This window comes from Vitis vinifera, chromosome 1 (genome assembly GCF_030704535.1).
Source record: "Vitis vinifera cultivar Pinot Noir 40024 chromosome 1, ASM3070453v1".
In the NCBI taxonomy this organism is placed as follows: domain Eukaryota; kingdom Viridiplantae; phylum Streptophyta; class Magnoliopsida; order Vitales; family Vitaceae; genus Vitis; species Vitis vinifera.
This window is the reverse complement of record NC_081805.1, coordinates 19,275,614-19,297,081: the sequence shown is the minus strand read 5'-3', so window position 1 is coordinate 19,297,081 and position 21,468 is coordinate 19,275,614. Positions and strand designations below refer to the sequence as shown.

At 40.5% G+C, this 21,468-nt stretch overlaps 1 pseudogene; it reads left to right on the top strand.

Moving 5' to 3' along the window:
• Positions 1-14,009: 14,009 nt before the first annotated feature.
• On the top strand, positions 14,010-17,332 carry LOC100242754 (probable apyrase 1; annotated as a pseudogene).
• The last annotated feature ends 4,136 nt before the right edge of the window (positions 17,333-21,468 follow it).

Sequence of the window (21,468 nt, the reverse complement as noted above, 5' to 3'; positions counted from 1 at the left end):
TCTCCTCTGAACCTTATGCTGAAGGGGGAATAGGTTGGCACGCAGGAGCACATCAATGAGGAGCATCCCAGATGGAAGCTCTCTCCTGGTCAATACCGAGGCTGTAGAAGTCCCCCTTTGCAGCAGTCGGAATGAATCTCTGAGCTCTGGCTGCTGTCTAAGGGCCTCTATATCAAAATAGGTCTCGGAATGGAAGGGTCGATCTCTGCAATCCAGGTTGCCCTCAATCGGTGGTCCGGCTATCATGGGACGCCTGATAATGGCCTCGGGAGGCATGTCGACTGGAATCCGAGGTTCCTCTGTAGCTGGCTCTGGCTGAGGTGCGTGGGATGGCTCTCCAGGACCCGAGAACCTCGTCCTCTTCGCAGGGGGCCGAGAAACAGGGCTCGTGGCCTGATCAACTGGTGGCACAGGGTCCGCGAGTGGCCTCCGAGTGGGGTAACGGCGCTGAGAAGGAACTTCCCCCTCAGTTGGGGGAATGGCCGGGGCCTGAACAGGAGGTGAAGGCGCGACTCCCATGGCGGCTCGCTGTGGTCGAGGTGTCGGTGAGGACGGGGAGGCGGAATGGCCTCCTCTGGTCTTTGCCATGGCCGAAATGAAGGGAGGTGGGTGTTCGGGATTCCAGAGGTGTCTTAGCTTGTGCGCGGGAGAGACTGTTAAGTTCCTGGGCTTCAAGGGCTTATATATGAATGGGGTTTGGGGGGTTTTTATGTTTAAAATTTTCCAAGGCAACCGAAAAGTCGTTTTTAGACGTTAGGCACAATTTCGAGGGTAAAATTGTAATTTAAAAGTCCGTTTTAAATTTTTAGAGTTGAAAATTTTACCGTGCGAAATTTTCGCACCTTGAATTGGAATTTTCGCACCTTGGATTTAGGTGTGCGAAAATTGCCCCCTTTGGACAATAAAATTCGCACCTTGAAATTAGGTGTGCGAAATTTTCGCATGTTGAACAGTGGTGTGCGAAATTTTCGCACACCGTTTCGCACAGTGCGAAAATGAGCTTGGGGTGTGCGAAATTGGCACACGTGTGCCTGGAGATGATTTCGCACAGTGCGAAAATTTTCGCACCTTCCACAGTGGTGTGCGAAATTGGATTTTAGGAAATTCGCACCTTGAAAATGGATTTCGCACCTTGAAATTGATTTCGCACCTTGAGGTAGGGGTGTGCGAAATTGACTTGTTTTGGCCCAAGGATTTCGCACCTTGGTTTTGGGGTGTGCGAAATTTTCGCACCTTGAAATCAGGTGTGCGAAAATTTTGACACCTTGAAATTGGGTGCTCTGCTTCCTTGGCTTTTCTCCCCTGTTCTGCTTTTGAAGAGCTCTCCTCACCTTTCATGATTTTTTTCTGAAATTTATCATGAAAATTGACTTGAATTAAGACAAAATAAACTAAGATTAAGGAAAAATTATAATAAAAAGAAATAAAATTAATGATATAACTATAAAACTATAACAAAAAATTCATGGACTTATTTAGCCCATGATACCCTGCTTTCCCTCAGAGTTGTGGTGGCTCAAGGAGGTTGATCTCCTCCTTGTCTGTACTGTAAGGCTCTAAGAATGGCTTGAGACGATGGCCATTGACTTTGAAGGTTTGATTGCCTGTGGAATTGAATATTTCCACCACTCCGTTGGGATGCACTTCATGAATTATGAAAGGACCCGTCCACCTTGATTTCAATTTACCTGGAAAGAGATGAAGTTTAGAGTCATAAAGCAAAACTTTTTGTCCTTTGGTAAAATTCTTCTGATTTACCAACTGATCATGCCATTCTTTCAATCTTGCTTTTGCAATTTTTGAATTGAGGTATGCATCATTCCTCAATTCCTCTAATTCATTCAAATCTAAACATCTCTTTAACCCGGCTCTTGACAAATCCATGTTGAGCTTTTTGATTGCCCACCATGCTTTATACTCAATTTCCACTGGAAGGTGACACGCTTTGCCATAGACAAGGCGATAGGGAGACATTCCTAGAATGGTCTTGTAAGCGGTCCTATAAGCCCATAAGGAATCCAGGAGCTTGATAGACCAATCCTTCCTATTCACATTGACCACCTTCATCAATATATTCTTGATCTCACGGTTGGCCAACTCAACTTGGCCACTTGTTTGAGGGTGATAAGGTGTAGCTACCTTATGCTTAACCCCATACTTGGCTAGAAGAGTTTCAAAAGGTTTATTGCAAAAGTGAGTGCCTCCATCACTGATGATTGCTTTAGGCACTCCAAACCTCGAGAAGATGTTTTCTTTTAGGAATTTGAGAACCACTTTGTGATCATTGGTTCTACAGGGTATAGCTTCTACCCACTTAGAGACATAATCCACTCCTACCAAGATGTAGGAATGTCCAAATGACATTGGAAATGGTCCCATAAAGTCTATACCCCAGACATCAAAGATATCCACTATTAAAATGGGGTTCAAGGGCATCATATTTCGGCGTGTTAGCTTACCAAGCCTTTGACAACGATCACATGCCTTACACATAGAATGAGCATCCTTGAAAAGAGAGGGCCACCAGAAGCCTGATTGGATCACTTTCATTGCTGTTTTCTGGGAGGCAAAATGACCTCCACAAGCACTGTCATGGCAATGGGAGAGAATTCCCGATTGCTCTTGCTCAGGAACACATTTCCTTATAATTTGATCTGCACAATATTTGAAAAGAAAAGGTTCCTCCCAATAATAGGCATGGATCTTAGCCAAGAAATGCCTCTTGTCTTGAGCACTCCAATCACTTGGTACTTCTCCAGTAACCAAAAAGTTTGCAATGTGAGAATACCATGGAGCTAAATCTACTGACATGAGAGACTCCTCAGGGAAGTCATCATTGATAGGTAGACCATGTGAGTCATGTGATATCACTAGTCTGGACAAGTGGTCAGCTACCACATTTTCTACCCCCTTTTTATCCCTAATTTGGAGATTGAATTCTTGGAGCAAAAGAATCCATCTTATCAATCTTGCCTTGGCATCCTGCTTGGTTAGCAAGTACTTCAAAGCAGAATGGTCAGTGAACACTACTATAGATGACCCTACCAAATAAGCACGAAACTTATCCAAGGCAAAAACTACAGCCAACAACTCCTTCTCAGTAGTTGTGTAGTTCTTTTGAGCCTCATTCAAAGTTCTGCTTGCATAATAGATCACATAGGGCTTTCCATCTTCTCTTTGCCCTAAAACAGCCCCCATAGCAAGATCACTTGAGTCACACATTACCTCAAAAGGTAATTTCCAATTTGGGGCTCTCACTATTGGTGCAGTTGTGAGGAATTGCTTCAATTCCTCAAAACTTCTCTGACACTTCTCATCCCACACAAACTTGGCATCCTTTACCAAAAGCTCACACAGAGGTTTTGAAATTTTTGAGAAATCCTTAATGAACCTCCTATAGAATCCTGCATGTCCAAGGAATTGCCTAATTCCTTTAACATTTGTGGGAGGTGGCAACTTAACAATAAGTTCCACCTTTGCCTTATCTACCTCAATGCCATTTTTGGAGATGATATGTCCTAAGACAATTCCTTTTTGTACCATAAAATGGCACTTCTCCCAATTTAGCACTAGGTCTTTCTCAATACATCTATGGAGAACAGCTTCTAAATGCATCAAACACTCCTCATAAGAACTTCCATATACAGTGATGTCATCCATGAAAACTTCCATGATGCGTTCCACCATGTCACTGAAGATGCTTAGCATGCATCTTTGGAAAGTTGCAGGAGCATTACATAGACCAAAGGGCATTCTCCTATATGCAAAAGTACCAAAGGGACAAGTGAAGGTTGTTTTCTCTTGATCTTCCAAATCAATTTCTATTTGGAAGTACCCTGAATAACCATCTAGAAAACAATAGAAAGGATGTCCTGAGACTCTCTCAAGGACTTGGTCCATGAAAGGCAGTGGAAAATGGTCCTTCCTAGTTACTGAATTCAACCTCCTATAGTCTATACACACCCTCCATCCTGAGGTAGGACGTGTAGAGACTTCCTCCCCTTTCTCATTCTGGATCACAGTGATTCCAGATTTCTTTGGGACTACTTGGGTGGGACTCACCCACAAGCTGTCTGAAATGGGATATATGATCCCAGCTTGAAGTAGCTTCAAAACTTCACTCCTCACCACCTCTTGCATGTGAGGATTCAGTCTCCTTTGGGGTTGCCTCACTGGTTTTGCATCATCCTCCATATAAATATGATGGGTGCAAACCAAAGGGCTAATCCCTTTCAGATCAGAAATTTGCCATCCAATGGCTTTCTTACATTTTCTGAGGACTCCTAAAAGACTATCCTCTTGATCACTAGTGAGGGTTGAGGCAACCACCACTGGACATTTTTCATCATCCTCCAAGTATGCATACTTCAACTCCACAGGAAGTGGCTTTAAAATAAGCTTTGGAGGGTCCTCCACAGCAACTCCTTGTGAGTCATCCTGGTTGAAAAGTGGTAAGATCTCTTCCCGTCTCCTCCAAGGAGACATAATGGCTAGCACATCAGAGGGTTCAGGGAACCCATCTTCAAGGACTTCCAGGTTTTCATTCAAGCTCTCCTCTAAACTCTTGTCACAGTGCTCTTCAACCAAAGTGTTGATCAAGCATACTTCCTCAAATCCTTCTTCCTCTTCAGGGTAAAGATGCCTCTTACATAAGTGGAATATGTTTACTTCCAAAGTCATGTTTCCAAATGTGAGCTGCATCACCCCATTCCTACAGTTAACAATGGCATTTGAGGTAGCTAGAAAAGGCCTCCCTAGGATGATTGGCACATAATTTTCTTCCTTGACAGAGGAATCAGTATCAAGCACCACAAAATCCACAGGATAGTAGAATTTGTCCACTTGAATTAGAACATCCTCTATCACACCCCTTGGGATTTTGACTGACCTATCAGCTAAAGAGAGGGTCATGGTTGTAGGCTTTAATCCTCCAAGTCCCAGTTGCTTATAAACAGAGTATGGGAGCAAATTCACACTTGCTCCCAAGTCTAGTAAAGCTTTTTCCACATGTGTCCCTCCAATGTTGACTGATATGGTGGGACATCCCGGATCTTTATACTTAACTGGGGACTTACTTTGAATGATAGCACTCACTTGCTCAGTGAGGAATGCATTCTTTGTCACCTGTAAACCTCTCTTGACTGTGCACAAGTCCTTTAGAAACTTTGCATATGTGGGGACTTGCTTGATCATATCAAGTAAAGGTATATTCACCTTCACTTGCCTTAGCACTTCAAGAATTTCTGATGAATTCTTGATTTCTTTCTTTCCATGTAAAACTTGAGGAAAAGGGGGAGGCATATGTTTCTTCATCATATCCTCCTTAATCACTATCCTTGGTTCTTCCTCAATGCTTGATTTGGATGCACTTTTCTTCCCACTCTGCTCTTCTTGGTTTTTACTCTCTTTAACCAAGGGTCTCTTTGTCATGAGCTCTTCATCTTGCTTCACCTTAGGCAAAGGTTGATCAACCTCCTTTCCACTCCTCAAGGTTATCACAGCTTTGACCTCCCTCAACTTTGAAGAATCCCCCTCTTGGGTTTCAACTTCATGAACACCCTTAGGATTTTGGCTTGGTTGAGAGGGGAATTTTCCTTTCTCATTCACTGTGTTGAGGTTGGTAAGTCTAGAGATGGAGTACTGAATATTATCTATCTTATGATATAGATCATTTTGCATCCCATCCATTCTCTTATTTAGAGAACTCTCAACATTCTCTATCTTTTGGTGCAATTGGGAGTTGATTGCCCTTTGTTCACCCACAAAGTCATTCATGACTTTACTTAGGTTTGCAATGGCTTGCTCCACTGAAGATGGTTGTTGAGGTGCTTGGGTTTGGCCTTGTGGTTGGTATGGAGGTGGTCTTGGTTTCCAAGAAAAATTTGGGTGGTTTCTCCAGCTTGAATTATAGGTGTTACCATATGGTGCATTGGTGTTAGGCCTAAATTGCCCCACAACATTCACTTGATCACCTAACATCTCTCTCACAGCTGGCATGGTTGGACACTCATCTACCACATGATCACATGATTGGCAAATGGTGCATGGCATGGCATGGGCTTGAGTTTCGGAAATAGCTTGGACGTCATGCATCTTTTTCAACTCAAGTTCTTCCAACCTCCTTGCTATTGTTGCCACCTTAGCTTTCATGTCCACGTCTTCACTCAACATGTACATTCCAGCCTTTGGATTTTGGGTTTGTTGAGAGGGGAATTTTCCTTTCTCTCTTGAGTTGGGCTCATCCCATCCTCTTGACACCTCAGCCACATAACTTAAAAAGTCCATGGCTTCATCAGGATTCTTACTCATAAAATCTCCCCCACACATGGTCTCAAGAATTTGCTTCATGGAAGAGGACATTCCATCATAAAAATAGCTCACTAGGAGCCATGTATCGAAACCATGATGAGGACAAGCATTGATAGCCTCCATATACCTTTCCCAACACTCATGGAACTTCTCATTTTCTTTTGCAGAAAAGTTTGAAATTTGTCTCTTCAACCCATTAGTCCTATGGGTAGGGAAATATTTCTTCAGAAATTCAGCTTGAAGATCAACCCAATTCCTTATGCTCCTTGGCCTTAAAGAATTAAGCCATATTTTTGCCTTGTCCTTTAAAGTGAAAGGGAATAGCTTGAGTCTCATCAAGTCTATTGAAGCTCCTCCCTCTCTAAAAGTATTACATACCTCCTCAAACTCCTTAATGTGAGAATATGGATTCTCACTCTCCATTCCATGGAAAGTTGGCAGGAGGGGTACAATATGGGGTCTTATAACCAACTGCTCAAGAGGGGGCAGGATGCATGAGGGTGCACTCATCCTTGGGGGATGCATTCTATCCCTCATGGATAGGTATGCATTAGGATTACCCCCTTGACCTTGTTGAGAATTCTGATCCTCTGGTGGAGGGTCCATGATATTTACACAGATATCCAACTCTGTGTCTTGAGGATTCTCAATCCTTACTAATCTTCCCTCTTGGTCCCTAATCCAATAGGGCATGCACAAGTTACAATACCTGAAATAAGACAAAAACAACAAAAACAAAAGGAATCTAGAAAAAAGGTTAAAGTTAGGAAGAAAATGAAAATAAAATTAACAACAGGGAAATGAAAGAAAATGAAATTAGTGAAAAAGGAATTCACCTAACTTGTGATAAAAATCACAAGTAGCCTCTAAAAGGTTGTATCACTGTATTGTGGCACCATCCCCGGCAGCGGCGCCATTTGATCGCTGTGCTTGACTTCCCAGCCGGATCTTTTAATCAAAAACATTTATAAAACCTATGACCTTATACTGGCGTAGCAAAGCTACTATAGTATAGCAGTTCTAGGGTCGAACTCAGGGATGGGTTTTCACTCTACCAATGATAGACTCTAAATTAGAAATTGACTCTGATGATTTCCTTTAGCACAAACTTGAAATTTAAAAGAAAATAAAATTGTTTTGAAAGTGGTAATTTAAACTAAACTCATATAGAACTAAGTAAAAAGGTGGAAGAAAGAAAGTCTCCCAGAGCTAAAGGTTGCTAGGTTCAAGTTCCAGATGCAAAGTGGAAAATTCCGGATTTTTCTCCTCGCATTGGGGATTTAACCTATAGTTATTTCCCGAACCGGTATAGGTTTGACAATGAAGTTTTAATCCATAAAAAGTCACTAGAGATGGTAGTTAAGATCCATTAATGGCTTAAGACACTATGGGCTATCACCTTGAATCACTTTCCAATGGCTCATACATGATAACTAATGGACTGATATGGATCTAGCATTAAGCATCCACAGAGACCTTAAGCTTACCATGTATTGGCCAGTCAAAGTGATCCTAAGGGATTTAAGGCAAAACCTTGGCTTTAAAAACCATTTATGGACTTCAACCACCTGAATTCAATGCACGGGAACTTTCCACCTTTTAATCTGGACTTTTCACCTAGCTTCCTTTACTCCAAGAAACTATTGGTTTAGCCTCTCATCCTCTGGGAAAACATCCTCAGAGGGTGTTTGGCTTGCAAGAAAATAGAAAATAGAAGAGAGAAAATAAACAAAAGAGATCTCTGTATAACAAAGTTACATAAGTTGGTCTCCTGGAGAAAACTCCCCGACGAAGATCCCTTTTCAGTGATTACAAGAGAATTTATATAGGAAGGTAGTTTTACCCTTCCTTGGATACTTCCTAGCTAAGGAATTACATGGTTGGTTGAATACAAGGAGAAAATGGAACTTTAAACACAAAAAATATCAGAAGAAAAAGAGTCGGCATAAATATCCAATTTTCGCACGCTGAGTTCCAATTTCGCATGTTGGTTTGAGGTGTGCGAAATTCTCGCACAGTGGACTGAGGATTTCGCACCTTAAACAGTGGTGTGCGAAATTGTCCCTCAGCTTGATGCTGTTGTCTTCCGAAGTCCATAACTTCCTCATTTCAGCTCCAAATCATACGTGGTTTGAACCATTGGATTCTTGACTTTCTGAGCTTCGAAATGGTATATAGAATGTAAAGAATGGACTTTGGGAAGTGCTCCAAAAGTGCACTAAAAGACTGCAGCTGTGTCCCCTGTTTTCATCCCCTGTTTTCTTCTTCTCCATTGTTTGAACTACAAATAGCTCTCCTTCATTCTTAAATTGCTTTGGTGAGCATAAAGCTATCAAAAAGCACCAAAACTTAACACAATTGTTAGAAACGATTGCAAGGGCTCCTAACATGCTAATTGGGTTAAAAGGTAATAATTACTACTCAATGGTGTTTAAAAGAGCTAATTACAAGCTACAAAATAGCATGTTTTGAGTAGTAATCAAGCATATAAGCCACAATCATTGACTAAGTCCCTCCATAGTGCGTGTCTCTCCTGATCGGGTTTGGCCATATGCAAAAATAGAGACATTATATCCATCCAAAGATGATTGTACAAGTGGCTGAACATCAATGGAAATTTCAGCTTGTCCAACATGAGGCCCATAAACCCTTTATGTTACCTTTGGTTGTCAGTAAGTCATTAAATAACCTTTTCTTCCTTGCAGACTGGCAAAAAGTCTCATCCACATTTCCGGTTGCTTTACTATCATAGCTAAAAGATACTTGCTGCAACCCAAATACATGTTCATCAGACATGATATCAAGACTCAAATCAATTCGGAACCCCTGCCCCACCTTACTTTCATAGCCTTTAGTTAGACCTTCTTCATTTGAGTTGTCATTATGCTTGTTTGTCCTGATATGGGATACACAAAAACCAAATGTTCCTTGCTGGAACTCATTAGTATACTCTGCTGTTACGGAATCAAATATGACAATAGCTTTCTGTACATCCCTTTCTGCTTTTATCAATTGCGCAACTTAGGCTGATCTGATTTGCTTTGACTTGTTGATAATCATCTTGTTGCCCATTTTAACTTTCAAGACAACCTTTTTGATAATGATGTCTTCATCATCCAATTCGTATCAAGGTTCAACAGGTTCTCAATAAACCAATATCTCCAATCTCTGTCTCTTCTTCTTTTTTTGGTGAGCTGAACCCTAAGCAGTCCCTTCATAGAAGTCTTTACTTCCCTGTTTTCTTCGGTGAAGAGAGATCCATGAGACTTCTCTAGCAAATTCTGATCCAATTTTTGAGGTTCTATTTGTACATTATTTGGAAATTCCAGTACTATTACTACATTCTTATATGCATTTATAAGCTACTCAAATGCTGGCCCGGATATCAAGAGCTCCTCACAGCCTCTTGATTGAGTTATCTGTCCAGCTTCCACAACCAGAATTTTGTCGACTTGAAAGAGAAACTCCACTTAATGAGTCACTAGAATGACGATTTTATGAGCAAGGGCAGCCACGACGCATTCATAGAAAAGAATTGCAACTGTATGTGCATCTACTGCACTAAAGAGATCATCTAGGAAATATACATCTGAATCATTATAAATTCCCCTTGCCAATTGGATCCTCTGCTTTTGGAGTTGATGAACACTATCATTGGACACTTGAGTATATAAGAAACAACCTCAACCTCTGATTATGGAACAAGAATATAATCAAGGATACTGAAATTCTTCAAGTCAAACTTCGAATTACAATAAGCCATTACTAGAAAACGACTTCTGAGGAGAAAAACAAGTTCTTGATCAGATTTCCTACGCTATCGCTTAATCTTCTTAGTTAAACTGTTTGATTTGATTTATTTTTTATTTTTTGTAGGCCTTGGTTATCAATCCTTGACGTGTCTTTGAGAAAAGGACCTCATGGGAACACAAAATCTTTTAGGGAGATCCAACTATCTCCCAATGCAACTCCTCTAAATTTGAGCTTCAAGTTTCATGCTTCTATGGCTTCCATAGCTGCTAATCCAAGAATGACGACAAATTTTCCTTTATAAGATTCTGCCACTGTGTATAGAAGACTCTGATGGAGGCTTTCGTTCCTTGTTGAAAATCTCCTTCAACAATGTAGTCAAATCAACTGCAGCCTCTACACCAGTCTTCACCAACAACTTTGTATCATCCACAAAGTTGTACCCTGTTCCACCCGAGTTATCCACAGACACCAGATCTGCTCTTCTCTTCATTCCCACACTTAATACATATCATTGTTGCCGCATCGAACTGGACTTCATCAGTCGAAATAAACATTCGAAAAACAAACTCAACACCTCTATATATCCTGTTGGCTTGAATGATGCTAATGATATTTGCAATATTATTCCTCCATGACAGTAGTTTTGATTGAAGGTATTGCCACTATTGAGACAAGGAAAAGCCTACTAGGATTCCAACCCAGAATACCACGAGCAGAGAAACCCAGAAATAGAAGCAAGTTTTGAATCCAACTAAATCTCATCTGGAACCCGGTTTAACGACTTTCTTTTCTTGAAGAAGAAATACCCAATTTGATTCAACAATCTACAATCACGTGCCAAACCTCACAAACAACCCATATTCTACACAACCTTTATAAAGTTTCCACCTTTCATGGAATACTCATGTCGTCATGGTCTCCATAGCCCAAAATGCTAAAGAAGGGGAAATGAAGAAATACATAGGAATAGAAGACAAGAAAAAAAGTAATCCAAAAAAGGTAGCAGAGTTAAAGACAACTGAACAAGCAAGCCACAATTCATTGTTTTCAAAAGAGCTTAAAAAAAAAGGGTGGAGATTTTGGAGAACAAGAGAACGGTTCTTGGATATCAATATCAACGACAATCCCATACATCAGCCATTAACAATAGAGATTAAAAAAATTAAAAATCAGAAACCAAAACAGAGCATGCTCACGCTTAAATATATTCAGCAAGAGAAAAATCAGTCCTAATTCTCCACAACAATCAATAAGATGACATCGGGACTTATAGAATAATATTCAGGATCATATAAAGATGAGAGTATGCGAATTTCACGTGACCATACCTAGAAGAGCCAATCTTTGAGGAGAATTGCTCAGCTTCAAACGAGAAGGATGCGTGCTATCAGTCCCTCTCTCTATACTTCCCCTCAAGACGATCTCCAAAAACCTTCAGAATTTCCTCCTCTACACTCAGCATGCTAAAAATCTCATTTCCCGCTATCTTCCTTCTTTTCCCTACCAAGACTCCAATATGTGCTGCTCACCCCTTCTATTCTCTTCCTTTTCTCACATATATATATCATCTCTCAAGACCTAAATCTGTTTCCCTAAAAAAAGGCAAAATCTCCTATTTTCTCTCTTCTTTTCTCCTTATCCTTTTTTAAATCTTTCAATTCAAAAGCAATCTTCCCAATTTCAAATTCCTCTCCAAAACCTTCCAAGGAGAGTCCCATCTTCTTTAAACTCCAATAGTAAGTTTCCTTGCAAAAACGTGGAATTTTTGAAGTTAAATAATTGAATGAATAGATAAGTAAGTAAATAAATTAGGAAACGGTAAAATAAATAAATAAGTTAAGGAAGATAATATAAAGAGGAAGATAACCAATAAAAAGTGAATGATAATCATAAAACTAAAACTAAAAATAAAAAATAAAAAAATAAAAAAAACCAATAAACAAAAGCCGAGCCCAAAAGCCATGTAACCATGCAAGTCATACAAGTCAAGCTAAAAATGTCTTAATGGGCTAAGTGCGTCTAAAAGGGCTTAGGTGGACCTCAATGAGCCTAAGGTTGGGACAAAGGTGCCTAAATGGATCTAAGGTGTCTAAATGGGCCAAGTGTATCTAAATAGGCTTAGGGTGCCTAAATGGGTCAAGGGTGCCTAAGTGAAGTCTAGTCTAAATCAAGACTACCGAGGATCACAATAAAGGGGCAGATAATCCCTTAACCAAAGTCTCTGAGGTGACTCAGAAAAGGGTAAGTCGTAAGAGTAGTAATGGGCCACCAAGGAACTACCGTGGAACACCATAAGTGAATTTAAAGACATGTGCTAAAAGGACAAAATTGAGGGTTTACAGGTGAGTTGAGATTTTGGGGGGAAGACAAGAGGAATCGTTTCTAGTGTGAGTGAAATAGGTGAGCTGAGGTTAAAGGAGAAGAGACAGAAGATAGCTTGAAGAGGGCCCGAGGAGAGAAAATCAGAGAAGGTGAAGAAAAATGAACAATGAGCTGAGTATTCGAAAGGAGGAATTGGTTTTTTTTTCTAGGAAGGAAATGACGAGCTGAGAATTAGACATAGAGTGAGAAGGGTGAAAGCCACAGTTGAAGTAGGGGTTTAGAGGGAGATAGAGTTGCAGGACGAGAGATCTGGTTTTAAGAGGAGAAAACACGTAGGGGAGTTGTCTTGAAGAAGAATAACACATGTATGATTTCTATAAGCTGTTGATTCATTCATTTTCATACCGCTTCATTATATTTTCTGGGTATTATGGGATTCTATTGTGGTGCCTGAATGTGAGTATTGGAGACTTTTGCATTTTTTTTTATATAGAATCTGGGTTCGTCTACATGCATTTTATGTTTGATTTTTAACCTATTTTCTTAGCCCTGTTTTGAGATTTCATATAAGGTATTTGCAGCCACGTCTTGATTTCCCTTCGAAACCTATTTGAAATCCATTTTGGCCCACCCCTACATCGAAGCTCGTTGATTGAAACATGAAACATGGCTTGTATGGATTCATTTTGTTCCTACCCATTGTGTTCTATTTTGCTGTCTTCCCCTATTCCTGGTACCCGTCCATGGTGTGCATCAGTTTTCTCATCTCTGCCTGAGGGAGTAAGAAACTGCACAAAATGTCTTCTAAGTTTGTGGGTATGAAGAGCTGCAGCATGCTTGTCAAGTTGTGGGAGAATGCTAAAAATGGGTCATGGATATGGTTAGAAGTGAATTTCAGCTCACGGATACTAAGGACAGTTGAAGCTTATTGAGAGAGATGTGAGAACATTTGGCAAATACCTGGGTATGAAAGTGATACTGCTTGTCATGGCTAGGTGGCTTCAAACGTGTATCTGTTAGGCATGTGAACAAGAAAAACTAAGTTGGGATAGCCTTTTCTAGAGGTGTATGAGAACTTTCAGTGGGCATTCCAAGTTCATTCAACCTTTAGGTGCCTTTGTTGTTAAGAATCCCTAGTTTTTGGCTCTTTTAATGACATCTGAATAATTAACAGGGTTGATGACATGCAATCAAAGAAGACTGAAACACTTCTGGGCCTCCCTCTTTATTTTGTTTTCATCTCCAGACTTGGCAGAAAATGAAGACCATCAAAATGAAGTAGCAGTAGTAGAAAGTTATTCCATTAGTAGCCGTCTAAGTGGATATGCTAGAGACCTGCCCTATATTTCATGATTGTTTAGTCAAGAGCTATATTCATTTGGCACAACAATGTGATGGGAAGACTCAATTCAATCACTGAATTTCCTCTCCATCAAACCCATGTACCACCTTCATTTCCCACTCAAATTCTTTCATCTACACTAAGGGCCCTCATATACGCATGGTAGTGCATGGCCACCTTCTTAGTGAGCCAATTTTCTTAAGCCTGTGTACTTTCCATGTTTGTTCCACCACCTACTCTCCCACCATCCTTTTAATCTTCATACCCCAACATACCCATCGCCATGCACATCTCCTCAACCTTCATGCCCACCATCACGACTTCTCACTTCGGTGCTTTCCAGCAACACCCCTTAGTCCACCACAAGGCTTCTTCTCACTTCCAATCTAAGGCCTACATCGTCATCTTCGATGCGGGTAGTTCTGGAAGTCGTGTCCATGTTTTCTACTTCGACAATGATTTGAATCTTATCCACATTGGGAAAGATCTCAAGCTCTTCGTGCAGACAAAACTAGGTTTAAGCACGAATCGAATGGGAAACCTAGCTAGCTGCAGAACCTCTGTTTCCCCTTCTATATAAAGCTAAAAATGTTATACCAACAAATTGCATCGCAAGACACTGGTTCAAGTTAGGGTAGTTGCTGGTTCAAGGGCATTGGTAATTGATCCATATGATAGAATTTTGCAAGCAGTAAAAAAATTTCTTAAAGTCAGAAGCACCCTGAAATCCAAGCTAGAATGGGTCACCATCTTGGATGGAAAGCAAGAAGGCGTTTTTCAATAGGTGACCATAAACTATCTATTAGGGAATTTGGGAAGGAAATACTCTTGTACAATTGGAGTGGTTGATCTTGGAGGTGGTTCTGTTCAAATGGCATATGCCATCTTAGAAACAACTACTGAAAAGGCTCCAAAGATCTCAGATGGAGAGGACACATATGCTAAGGAAATGTACCTCAAATGAGGAAAATACTTCCTCTATGTTCACAACTATTTGCACTATAGTCTATTAGTAGCTCGAGTAGAGATTCTTAAGGTTGAAAGTTGATTCATTCCCAATTGGTGTATCAGCTGATTCATGTCCTCTCAATGGTCCCTGACAGTGGTGCCATTTGATTCGTGTCCAGTTGGTGTCCCTTGATTTTGGTCCTCAGGGAGTAATCAACAAAATTTATAACCTATTACACCATGTACTAGGTTAGCCTTAGCTAGCATAGCATAGTGGCTCTAGGGTCGTTCACTGGGATGGGTTTTCACTCCACAATTGATATCAATTCAAAGCTGAATAGATGCTTTTTCATTTCAAGGTTAGCTTTAAAAGAAAACATAATCTTTGGTGGAAAAGGTTGGTTTTAAGCTAACAAAAAATAATAACTGATTTTAATTACAAAGAAAAGTGTTTCTTGGAGTTTAGATCACTAGGCTCAGGTTCCTCATACAAAAAGGAAGTTCCAGTCACTTGTTTCTTTTCCTCGCATTGGGGATTTAACATATAGTTATTTCCCAAAACGGTGTGGTACAGATGCTTCCCTTTAATGGGTTCAAACACTAAATCCCTCTCATTGATGCATCTTGCAATGGTTCATACCTCTCACCTAGCACTTGCCATTCAAGGTGATCTTTAACCTTGGATCACCCGTCAAAAGCTCGCAAGAGATAACTAATGGATGTCTCCTTAGAGTCCAAAAGCTTACCAAGTGTTGGCTATTCTAGAAAATCCTACCTTCAAACCACCTCCCAAAGGCTCGCAAGAGATAAACTAGTGCATCTCAATGGAAGGAGATCACTTGCCTTACCAAGTGTTGGCCCAGGTGATTTAAAGGCGTTTTAAGTTAACTAAAAAGATAAAAACCATTAACGGATCACACTTTCTCTTCATTAAAAACTAAAACAACAAAACTTCCAATTTATGCATGAGGAAACTTACCCGGCTTTCTTCACTCCAAGAGACGAAGGGCCTAGCCTTTCATCCTCTGAGGAAAAATCCTAGAGTTTGATTGGCTAGAAATAAAAAGAACGAGCAAACAAAAATATATATGAAAAGCAGAGCAAGTGCTCTGTATTTTACTTCCTTCCAAAACTATACAAAGGATGCGTCTCTGAGAACAAGCTCCCGAGTCCTTTAAATATGGGTTTATTTACCCTTTGTTTTTACTTAAAGACTAAGGAATCCTATGATAGGTGGGTTACAAGGAGACTTTGGGGATTTAGACATCAAATATCTAAAGAAAAATATCTCAAAATGTCGATCGCACATATCGGGAAGCTTCAGGAGAACACCGCGGCACTGTGCAAAATGGTTGCGAAACTCTTCGGGTAAGCACTATCAGAGGATCCAGATATGTCTGACTGGGGAAGTTGAAAAGCCCTCCTTTCCCCTCCGGCGTCAGGCGCCGAATGTGAAATATCCGGAGAAGGTGGAACATCGGTCGGACAGAATTCCGGATGTGAGATATCCGGAGAAGGTGGAACATTGCAAGGGGGACCGTCTGCGTGTGCATGGTGTGGGGACCCCTCCCCCTGATGACACGGAGTGTGCATCGCTATCCGGAGCAACTCCATCCGGATTCCCCAAGAGGACATGTGGCGCGCTCCCCTATCCAGACTCCCTCAGGGAGAAGCACATGGCACTCGCAATCATCACACCCCAGACGATAGCATATCCTATCCGGATATGTTGTCCGGATCATTGACTAAAGTGCACAAGCTTTGCTACATCATTCCGACAGCATGCCATAACCCACGTTCCGCCGCTCTCCGATGGTGTGTCCGAACGCCCTGTCCGGACATCTTTTGCAGGAAAGACTGAACCAGAACTCAATCTGTGTTGAAAGCGTGTGTCCACTTGGCAGCTACGTGGATCACTAGGACGCAAGGCATCAACACAAGAGAGAGAGAGCCACGTGGCATTTTTTAGGGAGGATCCCATACTCCTTGCATTCCGGATTTGCTTATTGCAAAGGACTTCAAAGCTTCGGTTCTTCATGTTTCTGAGCTTTCCATTGCTTTGCCATGGATTCCAAAGAACTCTCCTCAATCTCGGATTGCTTTGGTGATCAAAAAGCTATCAAAACACCAAAACTTAACACAATTTGATTAGAATTGATTACAAGGGTCCTTAATATGTTAATTGGGTTAAAAGGTGATAACTACTACTCAAAAGTGTTTAAAAGAGTTAATTACAAGCTATGAAATAACACTTTTTGAGTAGTAATCAAAAGTTCTAAGAATCTAGGCTTGTTGGGAGGTTTTCATGGGACATGCACATATGAAGGAGTAACTTATGAAGCATCAACTCACCCAAGCGGCTCAAGCATGGACAGATGTAGTAGAGTGGCTTTTAGGGCTCTCAAAGTTAATGAATCAACATGCACCCACATGAACTACACATTCGATGGGATATGAAATGGTGGAAAAAAAAAACTTTTACAGTTCATTGAATTGGTCTCCAGAGACAAGCACAGGGAGGAGAGTGTGACAAAAGCTACACTTACAGTGATGGGTGATCTTGTAGACACACTTGGTTCAAATATGAAGATACTCTTCAAAAACTGTACATTTTGTGAAGAATTTTTGGGTGAGTGCCTTGAATCAGTTGATGAATAGCTCAAGGAGACAACAACCTAGACCCAAGAGATGATTGGGACGACAACAAAATCACCAACAATTCAACGGTTAGTTGAGATTAAAACTGTTACAGAGCAGTTACATTTCGAGATATCAACCTTATTATTGCATGGTGGAAAGGTGATAGAAGCAATTAAATGGTTTTGCTAGCACAATGTTTCTTGTAGAAAGCTGGTGAGAGCACCATAAGTCATATTTCTTCATTATGAATGGATGAGCAAGCAGTTTTCAGTGTTTTCTGAGTTACTAAAGACAAGCTCTGTAACCATTTAGAGCATTTCGTCTTTAGTTTTAGGCACTGCAGACAACCCTTTGACCGGGTGGGAATTGATTCCAACTTACCATTATCAGCTAGCAACCCACTACTTAAAGGAGAAAAGGTCCTATTTGGAACTTGCACTGTCGATGACAGAAACTGCTGGTGAGATTGATGGCACTACTAAATCTGTGGTTCTTTCTGTTTATGTTGGGGACAACTATGTTCATCATCTAACCCAATATAAAACTGATGGAAAGCTAGTTGAGTTGAATGCTCATTGTGTGCATGTTGATCATGGTTGTGGAAGTTGTGACTATAGCGATGATACTGGAATTAGTGAGGCTCTTTTGAATAGCAGAGTTGAAGTTATTGTCAATAAGTATAGTGATCTCCTCACCACCCAATTTGAGAACCAAAAATTGTATTTTGAGTCTCTACTGCGATAAGTCAAAGAAGAACTGTGAGAGGAAAATTTCTGAAGCAGTTGAGAAGACTATGACTTTGAAACTACAGAAGTTGCAAGCAAACCTGGATTTAAGTTGCTGAATGTCAATGGAATTTTCACATCAGATGAGAGGGATTGCTAAGTCGACAAGAGTGTGCATTCAAGTAGAGTGGCAGCTGCAATCACTAACCTTACAATGCAGTACTAGTGACACCCTGGGCCCACTCCTATAGGGTCATGCATGGTCACCTTCCTAGGCCCATTTTCGAAGCCTATATGCTTCTTTTCCTTACCCTCATAATTGATTTTTGGAAAATTTAGTTTTCAAATAATTTAGCTTAACTTTTCATTTTTCTTTAGAGTTTAGGATTCACCAAAAAATCCCATTTGTCAATAAAATTTGCTACCATTTTCTTTGGCAAGCAATCTTCACATCTTGATTTTAAAATATTTTAAAATAAGCTTGAATTGAATTTTTTAATTCCTAATGATGAAATTTATGAAATTGATTCATGCAAAAATAAATTGGGCTTTGGTGGGAGCCCAACATCAGTGATGTCTTCTTTAAAAAATAAATTTGAGTGAAGTGTTGTGTGCCATTGGTAGTTTCTTATCTTGTTCAGTGATGCACATGACATATTTTATACTCATTATTGTGCATTAACCCCATTTCATGATAACACATTATCGTTTGCTGCTAAGGTATGCACACATTCTCACTTTGACCATTCTCCATGCATGTTTGGCTTCTAGTGTAATATCATTTTGGGTATCTCTTTATCTACTAGTTAATTGTCATGTTTGCTTCATTTTATTTAGTAGAGACCCGTTTTAGGGGCTTAGAAGGGTGCTACGATTTTTTACCGTACCTTCCCAATAAGTAACCTGACCCCCGAACCCAAATTTGGTTTTTTGCAGATCATTTTTTCCAAATAAGGAGTCACACTTAGGGTTTTCTTTCTTATTTTTTTTCCTTTAAAAATAAAACAAAAATAAATGGCGACTCCAAGTCATTTTCTAAAAAAATAAATCTTTTTCAAATAAAAAGTGAGTTTGCCATCGAGTGGAAGTGCATGAGCAGAAATGCAGGGTCCATAAAATGGCGACTTTGTTGGGGATCATTAAAGGGTCAATCTTGAACTTAAGATGAGGCAAATGTGGTGTTTGATTGGTCGATCAGTTGGTACCTACCTTTCTTTGTGATTTGGTTTGCTTGACTATTGATTACACATTGAGAGCTTTTGATATCATTATCCTTGATGCATGCTTAGTTATTATATTCGTTTGGGACATTGACATGCTGATTATATTGATTGATTATCTTGCCTGTCTTAGCATAGTGACTTTGATCTTGCCATGATTGTTATACTTACCTCACATGTATAGAATCATTGTTGTATATATTTTGATTGTATGTGTTGATTCTTTTGCTTGTATATTATCTTGATCATCTTTGAGCATGCTGTCTTTGTCACTATTCATCTTGATTGTCATATTTTCGCTTAGCTTGTGTGTGGACATGAGTGATATATCTGTGCTCCGCTTGATTGCATGTTGCATGACCGCCCTTCTCCTGCGTGATTGCATGTTGCTTGTTTATGTGGGTCGCACATCTATCCTCTTACCTCAAACCCTTTGGTTTCGGTCATTTCCTTCATTCCAGTTCTTACATTTGCAAGTGTGATACCTTTTGTGTGCTTGTTTCTTTGACTGGGCTAGAGGCTAGGAGTAGGTTCTAGTGATGGGCTATATCAATGTTTACGAGCATTCTGGAGGAGCTGACACATTGATGCTGATTGGAGTCCGATTTTTGAAGACTTGTATAGCTTAGAGCTAGGTTTCATGGATACTTGTGTGACCAGTGTGTTTCCTCTTCTGCTTTAGTTTCATAGGGTTTTCGAATGCACCCACACCGCTCACTACGCACTCTAGTTGACTATTGAGTGTTGAGAGTTACAAGAGCTTTCATCATAGGAAACTCCCTGGGATGTCGAGGTAGTGCATGTGTGGAGGTGATGACCACCCTGCATGGGAGCACCCCATCTCTTCGGAGGCGCACAAAGAGTTGCGTATCATCAGATGGTATGATCTCTTCTGCTAGGGATTTTTTAAATTCCACCCATTTTCTTTTAGAGCCACCTTGACCTTGTAGGTTAAGCTTTAGATCCTTCGACTAGGATTTTCCTCCCTACACGTGGGTGCATCTGAGGGCCTTCAAAGCCTCTTTGGTTATAGTTTGGGTCCAATGCTCCCTCCTTTGGTTTTCAGTTAAGAGTGCATAGAGATCAGTATGAGTTTGAGTTGCAGTCTGACAGTCCTTCTACACTTTGATGCCTTACACATTTTAGTCTAGATTAACATTTCTTCCGTGTTTTCCCCATGCTATACCCTTATTTCATTTTTCATGCTTTGTAGGATTGTCTCTTTATTCTCAGTTTGGATTTACCATATTGGGTTAGAGTAGAAGGGGGATTAGTTTGATTCTTCGAGATATTAGATATGGATCAATAGGTAGTCACGATTGACCAGTTCATGACCACAAAGACTTCTATTTAAGAGGCTTTATCCAACCTCAGGCAGGAGATAGACAATCAGTAGAGTAGACAACACGTAGTTCAAGGTGAGACGTCTTATGATTCATTGTCACCGTTTCCACCACCACCTGTTCCTACAATGCCACATGCCCCACCCTATATATTACATGGTCATTTTGAGGTTGCCCCACCTATAGTAGTACTAACCATAGTAATTGAGGATACTCACGTGCGCATAAACTGTATTGAGTAGCGTATTAGACAGTTGAGGGTATCCGACAGTTGATTACTACTCAAAAAGTACTATTTCATATCTTGTAATTAACTCTTTTAAACACTTTTGAGTAGTAGTTATCACCTTTTAACCCAATTAACATATTAAGGACCCTTGCAATCAATTCTAATCAAATTGTGTTAAGTTTTGGTGTTTTGATAGCTTTTTTATCACAAAAGCAATCCGAGATTGAGGAGAGTTCTTTGGAATCCATAAGCAAATCCAGAATAGAAGGAGTATGGGATCCTGCTCATTCCACCCGGACGGGAATCATAGCTCATTCCACCCGGGTAGGAATTCCATCCGACTACAGCCGCCATTCCATCCAACTGCCGCCACTTCCACCCGGATGTATCACATCCGGAAATCTGCTGCCGCCGCCATTCCATCTGGATGTCTTATATCAGGAATTCAGGAGCCGGATGGAAGAGGATGGCGTTTCAACTTCTCCGGATATACATATCCGGATCCTCTAATAGCGCTCACCCGGAGAGTTTCGCAGCCATTTTGCACAGTGTCGCGATGTTCTCCTGAAGCTTCCAGATATTTGCGACCGACATTTGGAGATATTTTTCTTTAGATATTTGTTGTCTAAATCCCCAA